This window comes from Triticum aestivum, chromosome 4A (genome assembly GCF_018294505.1).
Source record: "Triticum aestivum cultivar Chinese Spring chromosome 4A, IWGSC CS RefSeq v2.1, whole genome shotgun sequence".
In the NCBI taxonomy this organism is placed as follows: Eukaryota; Viridiplantae; Streptophyta; class Magnoliopsida; order Poales; family Poaceae; genus Triticum; species Triticum aestivum.
The window spans coordinates 535,926,671-535,935,093 of NC_057803.1; positions in this window are offsets into that span (position 1 = coordinate 535,926,671).

The following is an 8,423-nucleotide window of genomic DNA, read 5'->3' on the forward strand; positions in this document are numbered from 1 at the left end:
ACCTTCTAGAAAAGTTTTTTCGGTCGTTTCTCATTGTTGGTCGCGCGCACAACGGAGCCGTGCCGCTGCCACCACTTGTGACCGTCGCCGCCATCACGATGACATGTCCGACGACTCCACCCGTATCATCTTGTTTGCATCGCTTCCAGGAGCACGTCAACGTCTTCTTCCACACCGATGATCAACCTTCTTCAACTACATTCATTGACGAGTGCTATTTTTACACCACCTCTAACCTAAGTTTAAATCGAGATTTTTCATAAAAACTAAGATATTCGATTCGATATTTCTACTAATGACTACTGAATGCAATGATTCCAAATATTCGACATTTATTTTGTTTCCACAGGAAATGGGCTATTTATGGACGAAATCAAGTCAATACATGAAAATGAGTAAAGTGAAGATAGAGGAGATCAAGTGGGAGGTAGAGAAGAGGATACACAACAAAAGTCGGAGTAATATGAAGGAAATATGCCCTAGAGGCAATAATAAAGTTTATTATTTATGCTAGAATTGTATTAACCGGAAACATAATACATGTGTGAATACATAGACAAACGGAGTGTCACTAGTATGCCTCTACTTGACTATCTCGTTGATCGAAGATGGTTATGTTTCCTAACCATAGACATGAGTTGTCATTTGATTAACGGGATCACATCATTAGGAGAATGATGTGATTGACTTGACCCATTCCGTTAGCTTAGCACTTGATCGTTTAGTCTGTTGCTATTGCTTTCTTCATAACTTATACATGTTCCTATCACTATGAGATTATGCAACTCCCGTTCACCGGAGGAACACTTTGTGTGCTACCAAACGTCACAACATAACTCGGTGATTATAAAGATGCTCTACAGGTGTCTCCGAAGGTACTTGTTGGGTTAGCGTATTTTGAGATTAGGATTTGTCACTCCGATTGTCGGAGAGGTATATCTGGGCCCACTCGGTAATGCACATCACTTAAGTCTTGCAAGCATTGCAACTAATGAGTTAGTTGTGGAATGATGTATTACGGAACGAGTAAAGAGATTGAACTAGGTATTGGAATACCGATGATCGAATCTCGGGCAAGTAACATACCGATGACAAAGGGAACAACGTATGTTGTTATGCGGTTTGACCGATAAAGATCTTCGTAGAATATGTAGGAACCAATATGAGCATCCAGGTTCCGCTATTGGTTATTGACCGGAGACGTGTCTCGGTCATGTCTACATAGTTCTCAAACCCGTAGGGTCCGCACGGTTAAAGTTCGGTGACGATCGTAATTAGGGTTTTTGTGTTTTGATGTACCGAAGGTAGTTCGGAGTCCCGTATGTGATCACGGACATGACGAGGAGTCTCGAAATGGTCGAGACATAAAGATTGATATATTGGAAGCCTATATTTGGATATTGGAATCGTTCCGGGTGAAATCGGGATTTTACCGGAGTACCGGGGGGTTACCGGAAACCCCCCGGGGGTTAATGGGCCTACATGGGCCCTAAGGGAGAAGAGGAGGGCCGGCTAGGGCAGGCCGCGCGCCCCCTCCCCCCTAGTCCGAATAGGACAAGGAAGGGGGGGGGGGCGCCCCCCTTTCCTCTTTCCCCCTTCCCCTTTCCTTCTCCAACAAGGCAAGAGGGGGGAGTCCTACTCCCGGTGGCAGTAGGATTCCTCCAGGCGCACCCCTAGGGGCCGGCCGCACCTCCCCCTCCCTACTTTATATACGGGGGCAGGGGCACCCCATGACACAGAAGTTGATCTTCGTGATCGTTTCTTAGCCGTGTGCGGTGCCCCCTTCCACCAGATTCCACCTCGGTCATATCGTAGCGGTGCTTAGGCGAAGCCCTGCATCGGTAGAACATCATCACTGTCATCACGCCGCCGTGCTGACGAAACTCTCCCTCAACACTCGGCTATATCGGAGCTTGAGGGACGTCACCGAGTTAAACGTGTGCAGAACTCGGAGGTGCCGTACGTTCGGTACTTGGATCGGTCGGATCGGGAAGACGTACGACTACTTCCTCTACGTTGTGTCAACGCTTCCGTTGCCGGTCTACGAGGGTACGTAGACAACACTCTCCCCTCTCGTTTCTATGCATCACCATGATCTTGCATGTGCGTAGGAATTTTTTTGAAATTACTACGTTCCCCAACATAATATATGACCATTGCCACTCATACGGATTTGTCGTATGGCTTTCCTATGGCGTCGCCTGAACAACCTTTATAAAAGGTCTGATGCTAAATGAGCAACAGAAGAAAGGAACATCACCATCTTTGCAACAGTCATCTCCATCAACCCTAGCCACCGCCATTTCTCATCTACATCTCCATAGCCACCACCTTCATCACCACCATAATTCTTAGTCATCTAGCCAGACCTTGTAATCATGTATCACATCCGGTATCTATTGTAAGACCTATTATCAATCAGTCTTCCTGATATATTCTTCAATGGTTTCTTGGCTTGATCCGATCTCCATGTGTGAGAAATTCGGTAAGGTCATGGGTTGAGGCATAGCCATATATCCCGATGTATTTGTTGGTGGGGTCGATGGAAGTAATTTGAATTAACGTCTCATATGTGTAACATAAAATTTCTTCGTAGTTCTCTCTTGTCTCATTCGTATTCTTCATCCCTGCAGGTACCTAGGATCATCGAGAATGAGCAATGGAGAGGCTAAAGACAGGGAGACCGTGAAGTGTTATTCTGAACACCAGTGACAAAAATATTTGAGTCACGAGTTTGGCCTTCATTTAAAACAATGTGGAATAGTTTCACAACTCACGCCACCTGGAACACCACAGCGTAATGGTGTGTTCGAACGTTGTAACCGTACTTTATTAGATATGGTGCGATCTATGTTGTCACTTACCAATTTACCACTATCGTTTTTGGGGTTATGCATTAGAGACAACTGCATTCACATTAAATAGGGCACCATCTAAATTCGTTGAGACGACACTGTATGAACTATGGTTTGGCAAGAAATCTAAGATGTCGTTTCTTAAAGTTTGGGGTTGCGATGCTTATGTGAAAGAGCTTCAGCCTGATAAGATCGAACCCAAATCGGAGAAGTGTGTCTTCGTAGGATACCCAAAAAGAAAATGTTGGGTACACCTTCTATCACAGATCCGAAGGCAAGATCATTGTTGCTAAGAATGGATCATTTCTAGAGAAGGAGTTTCTCTCGAAATAAGTAAGTGGGAGGAAAGTAGAACTTGATGAGGTAATTATACCTTCTCTTGAATTTGAAAGTAGCTCATCACAGAAATCAGTTCGAGTGATGCCTACACCAACTAGAGAGGAAGCTAATGATAATGATCATGAAACTCCAGATCAAGTTACTACTAAACCTCATAGGTCAACCAGAGCACGCTCCGCACCAGAGTGGTACGGTAATCCTGTTCTAGAAGTCATGTTACTAGACCATGACAAACCTATGAACTATGAGGAAGCGATGATGAGCCCAGATTCCGATAAATGGCTTCAGGCCATGAAATCTGAGATACGATCCATGTATGAGAACAAAGTGTAGACCTTGGTGGACTTGCCCGATGATCGGCAAGCCATTCAGAATAAATGGATCTTCAAGAGGAGGACAAACGTTGATGTTAATGTTGCTATCTACAAAGCTCGACTTGTCGCAAAGGTTTTTGACAAGTTCAAGGTGGTGACTACGATGGGATTTTCTCACTTGTAGCGATGCTTAGGTCTATCCGAATCATGTTAGAAATTGCCGCATTTTATGAAATCTGACAAATGGACGTCAAAACTACATTCCTTAATGGATTTCTTAAAGATGAGTTGTATATGATGCAACCAGAAATTTTTGTCGATCCTAAAGGTGCTAACAAAGTGTGCAAGCTTCAGCGATGCATCTATGGACTGGTGCAAGCATCTAGGAATTGGAATATACGCTTTGATGAGGTGATCAAAGCATATGGTTTTATACAGACTAGCAGTGAAGCCTGTATTTACAAGAAAGTGAGTGGGAGCTCTGTAGCATTTCTGATATTATATGTAGATGACATATTGTTGATTGGAAATGATATAGAATTTCTGGATAGCATAAAAGGATACTTGAATAAGAGTTTTTCAACGGAAGACCTTGGTGAAGCTACTTATATATTGGGCATCAAGATATATATAGGGATAGATCGAGACGCTTAATAGGGCTTTCAGAAAGAACATACCTTGACAAAGTTTTGAAGAAGTTCAAAATGGATCAGTGAAAGAAAGGGTACTTGCCTGTGTAACAAGGTGTGAAGTTGAGTTAGACTCAAAACCCGACCACGGCAGAATATAGAGAGAGAATGAAGGTCATTCCCTATGCCTCAGTCATAGGTTCTATAAAGTATGCCATGCTGTGTACCAGACCTATTGTGTGCCTTGCCATGGGTTTGGCAAGGAGGTACAAGAGTGATCCAGGAGTGAATCACTGGACAGTGGTCAACATTATCCTTAGAGGACTAAGGAAATATTTCTCGGTTATGGAGGTGATAAAGAGTTCGTCGTAAAGAGTTATGTCGATGCAAGCTTTGACACCACCGATCTGGATGACTCTAAGTCTTGATCTGGATACATATTGAAAGTGGGAGCAATCAGCTAGAGTAGCTACATGCAGAGCATTGTAGACATAGAAATTTGCAAAATACATACGGATCTGAATGTGGCAGACCCATTGACTTAACTTCTCTCACAAGCAAAACATGATCACACCTTAGTACTCTTTGGATGTTAATCACATAGCGATGTGATCTAGATTATTGACTCTAGTAAACCCTTTGGGTGTTGGTCACATGGCGATGTGAACTATGGGTGTTAATCACATAAAGATGTGAACTATTGGTGTTAAATCACATGGCGATGTGAACTAGATTACTAACTCTAGTGCAAGTGGGAGACTGAAGGAAATATGCCCTAGAGGCAATAATAAAGTTGTTATTTTATATTTCCTTATACATAATAAATGTTTATTATTCATGCTAGAATTGTATTAACCGGAAACTTGATACATGTGTGGATACATAGACAATGCATGGTGTCCCTAGTATGCCTCTACTAGACTAGCTCATTAATAAAAGATGGTTAAGTTTCCTAACCATAGACATGTGTTGTCATTTGATAAATGGGATCACACCATTATGAGAACGATGTGATGGACAAGACCCATCTGTTAGCTTAGCATGTTGATCGTTCAGTTTTATTGCTATAGCTTTCTTCATGTCATATACATATTCCTTTGACTATGAGATTATGCAAATCCCGGATACCGGAGGAATACCTTGTGTGCTATCAAACATCACAATGTAACTGGGTGATTATAAAGATGCTCTACAGGTATCTCCGAAGGTGTTTATTGGGTTGGCATAGATCGAGATTAGGATTTGTCACTCTTACTATCGGATAGGTATCTCTGGGCCCTCTCGGTAATACACATCATAAGAACCCTTGCAAGCAATGTGACTAATGAGTTAGTTGTGGGATGATGTATTACGGAACAAGGAAAGAGACTTGCCGGTAACGAGATTGAACTAGGTATAAAGATACCGACGATCAAATCTCGGGCAAGTAACATACCGATGACAAAGGGAATAATGTACGTTATCATTACGGTACGACCGATAAAGATCTTCATAGAATATGTGGGAACCAATATGAGCATCCAGGTTCCGCTGTTGGTTATTGACCGGACAGGTGTCTCGGTCATGTCTACATAGTTCTCGAACCTGTAGGGTCCGCACGCTTAACGTCCGATGACGATTTTGTATTATATGAGTGATGTGATTTGGTGACCGAATGTTGTTTGGAGTCCCAAATGAGATCACAGACATGACGAGGAGTCTCGAAATGGTCGAGAGGTAAAGGTTCATATATTGTACGATGATATTCGGACACCGGAAGTGTTCCGGGGGTACCGGGTACATATCGGATCACCGGAAGGGGTTCCGGGCATCCCCCCGGCAACTACAAGGGCCTAATGGGCCAAGAAGGGGACAAACCAGCCCCTAGGGGCTGGTGCGCCCCATGTAGGCCATAATAAGGGGGGAGGAGAGTGGGGAAGGGAGAAAGGAAGGGGAGCAAATCGGCCTCCCCCTTCCTTCTCTCCTCGCTCCTCCTTCCTTCCCCCTTGGGATGAGTATGGAAGGGGGGAGGCTGAATTGGGAGGCGTGATACGTCTCCAACGTATCTGTAATTTTTGATTGTTCCATGCTATTATATTATCTGTTTTGGATGTTTAATGGTCTTTAATATACCTTTTTATATGATTTTTGGGACTAGCCTACTAACCAAAGGCCCAGTGCAAATTGCTGTTTTTTTGCCATTTTAGTGTTTCGCAATAAAGGAATATCAAACGGAATCCAAACGTAATGAAACCTTTGGGAGAGTTATTTCTGGAACAAACGTGATCCAGGAGACTTGGAGTGGATGTCAAGAAAGAAGCGAGGAGGCCACGAAGCAGGGAGGTGAGCCCCCACCCTCGTGGGCCCCTCACAGCTCCACCGACGTACTTCTTCCTCCTATATATACCCATATACCCCAAAAACATCCAGGAGCACTACAAAACCCTATTTCCACCACCGAAACCTTCTGTACCCGTGATATCCCATCTTGGGGCCTTTTCCGGTGCTCTCCCGGAGGGGAATCGATCACGAAGGGCTTCTACATCAAAACCATAGCCTCTCCGATGATGTGTGAGCAGTTTACCACAGACCTTCGGGTCCATAGTTATTAGCTAGATGGCTTCTTCTCTCTCATTGGATCTCAATACAAAGTTCTCCTCGATTCTCTTGGAGATCTATTCGATGTAATTCTTTTTGCGGTGAGTTTGTCGAGATCCGATGAATTGTGGGTTTATGATGAAGATTATCTATGAACAATATTTGATTCTTCTCTAAAATCTTTTATGCATTATTTAAATATCTTTGCAAGTCTGTTGAAATTATCAGTTTAGTTTGGCCTACTAGATTGATCTTTCTTGCAATGGGAGAAGTGCTTAGCTTTGGGTTCAATCTTGCGGTGTCCTTTCCCAGTGACAGCAGGGGCAGCAAGGCACGTATTGTATTGTTGCCATCGAGGATAAAAAGATGGGGTTTATATCATATTGCTTGAGTTTATCCCTCTACATTATGTCATCTTGCCTAATGCATTACTCTGTTCTTATTAATGTAATACTCTAGATGCATGCTGGATAACGGTCGATGTGTGGAGTAATAGCAATAGATGCAGAATTGTTTCGGTCTACTTGTCACGGATGTGATGCCTATATACATGATCATGCCTAGATATTCTCATAACTATGCGCTTTTCTATCAATTACTCGACAGTAATTTGTTCACCCACCGTAGAATTTGCTATCTTGAGAGAAGCCACTAGTGAAACCTATGGCCCCCAGGTCTATTCTCCATTATATTATTCTCCCGTCAACAAGCTATTTCTGTCGCCGTTTATTTTGCAATCTTTATTTTCCAACCTATACAACAAAAATACCAAAAATATTTATGTTATCATCTTTATCAGATCTCACTTTCGTAAGTGACCGTGAAGGGATTGACAACCCCTTTATCGCGTTGATTGCAAAGTTCTTGTTTTTTTGTGCAGGTACGAGGGACTTGCGTGTAGTCTCCTACTGGATTGATACCTTGGTTCTTAAAAAGTGAGGGAAATACTTACGCTACTGTGATGCATCACTCTTTCCTCTTCAAGGGAAAACCAACGCAAGCTCAAGAGGTAGCAAGAAGGATTTCTGGCGCCGTTGCCGGGGACATCTATGGACAAGTCAAGACATACCAAGTACCCATCACAAACTATTATCCCTCGCATTACATTATTTTCTATTTGCCTCTCGTTTTCCTCTACCCCACTTCACCCTTGCCGTTTTATTCGCCTTCTTTTCCGTCTGCCTCTTTTCCGCCAGTCCCTTTTTGCTTGTTTATTGCATGCTTGTGTGTTGGATTGTTTGCCGGTATGGCTTTACCAAAAATATTGATCCTCACCTTAGACGGTTGGAAGAAATTGAAAACAATGTTAGAAATTTTATGTCCTTGTAGTTTGAGCATAATAATTTCTTCAGGAACGAGCTTAAGGAACAAAAAAGTTTTATGGAGTACATGAATAAAAAGCTCGATGATATGTCTAAAGAATTTTATGGTTTGAAATCTCAATTCGCTCATCTTGAAAACTTAATAGCCCAAATTTTGGATAAGGAGGCCACCTTAGTTAATAAGATGGCCGCCAAACCGGAAGAACTACACGATAATAAGGATGAAGATCTAAAAGTGATTGATGTGTCTCCTATTAAATCTCTGTTTTGCATTATGAATCTTGATAATGATGGGACTGGAGATGAGTCAACTTTAGCCAAAAGGCGTCCCAATGATTCAGAGTTTTTAGATCTTGATGCAAAAATTAATAAAAGTGGGATTGAAGA